Source organism: Microtus ochrogaster, unplaced genomic scaffold (assembly GCF_000317375.1).
Source record: "Microtus ochrogaster isolate Prairie Vole_2 unplaced genomic scaffold, MicOch1.0 UNK101, whole genome shotgun sequence".
NCBI classification, from domain to species: Eukaryota; Metazoa; Chordata; class Mammalia; order Rodentia; family Cricetidae; genus Microtus; species Microtus ochrogaster.
The window spans coordinates 1,030,590-1,032,441 of NW_004949199.1; positions in this window are offsets into that span (position 1 = coordinate 1,030,590).

Sequence of the window (1,852 nt, forward strand, 5' to 3'; positions counted from 1 at the left end):
AATCGTATAGAAGACCCGAATTTTAACCCACAAACCTTAGATTATTTCTTTAGGAAAAAATTATGAATGAAATCATTGAATCAAACTAATAAAAATACACTGAACATAAATGTAAAAAAAAATGGCTCCCTTAATTAAGATATATACTTCTCTGCTCCCATATCTACCCTTCCTTTATCCCAAACATCCCATTCCCCGAACTTCTTCCCATTGTCCCTATCTCCACTTTCCCCCATCCCACCCCACCTTCAGTTCCCAATTTTTGCCCAGCAATCTTGTCTACTTACAATATCCCGGAGGATAACTATATGTTTTTATTTGGTTTCACGTTCTTATTTAGCTTCTCTAGGATAAGGAATTATAGGCTCAATGTTCTTTATTTATGGCTAGAAACCAAGTATGAGTGAGTACATCCCATGTTCATCTTTTTGGGTCTGGCTTACCTCTTTCAGGATAATGTTTTCTGTTTCCATCAATTTCATGCAAAATTCAAGATGTCATTGTTTTTTACTGCTGAGTAGCACTCTAATATGTATTTATCCACTTTCTTCATCCATTCTTCCATTGAAGGGCATCTAGGTTGTTTCCAGGTTCTGGCTGTTGCAAACAATGCTAATATGAACATGGTTGAGAATATACTTTTGTAGTATGATAGGGCATCTATGGGCATATTCCCAAGAGTGGTATTGCTGGGTCCTGGATTAGTTGATCCTGAATTTCCTGAGAAACCGCCACACTGCTTTCCAAAGTGCTTGCACAGGTTTGCATTTCCACCAGCAATGGATGAGTGTACCCCTTCATCCACATCCTCTCCAGCAAAGGCTATCATTGGTGTTTTTGATTTTAGCCATTCTAACATGTATGAGTTGTTTTTATTTGCATTTCCCTGATCGTTAAGAAAGTTGAGCATGATCTTAAGTGTCTTTAGGCCATTTGATCTTCTTCTGTTGAGAATTCTCTGTTCAGTTCAGTGCCCCATTTTTTAATTGGATTAATTAGCATTTTACAGTCTAGTTTCTTGCGTTCTTTATATATTTTGGAGATAAGACCTTTGTCCTTTGCGGGGTTTGTGAAGATCTTCTCCCAGTCAGTTGGTTACCTTTTTGTCTTAGTGAGAGTGTCGTTTGCTTTACAGAAACTTCTCAGTTTCAGGAAGTCTCATTTATTCAATGTTGCCCTTAAAGTCTGTGCTTCTGGGGTTGTACGTAGAAAGTAGTCTCCTGTGCCAGTGTGTTGTAGAGTACTTCCCACTTTCTCTTCTATCAGGTTCAGTGTGTTAAGACTGATATTTAAGTCTTTAATCCATTTGGACTTGAGTTTTGTGCATGGTGATAGATATGGATCTGTTTTCATTCTTCTACATGTTGACAATCAATTGTGCCAGCTCCATTTGTTGAAGCTGCTTTCTTTCTTCCATTGTATACTTTTAGCTCCTTTATCAAAAATGAGGTGTTCATAGCTTTGTGCTTTACAATCCATGTCCTGGCCGGGCGGTGGTGGCACATGCCTTTAATCCCAGCACTCGGGAGGCAGAGGCCGGCAGATCTCTGGGAGTTCGAGGCCAGCCTGGTCTGCAAGAGCTAGTTCCAGGATAGGCTCCAAAGGTATAGAGAAACTGTCTCAAAAAAAAAATCTGGGTCTTCTATTCGATTCCATTGGTAGACTTCTCTGTTTTGATTACAATACAAGCTGTTTTCACCATTGTAGCTCTGTAATAGAGTTTGAAGTCAGGGATGGTAATGCCTCCAGATGATTCTTTATTGTATAAGATTGTTTTGGCTATCCTAGGTTTTTTGTTTTTCCATATAAAGTTGATTATTGTCCTCTCAAGATCTGTGAAGAATTTTGATGG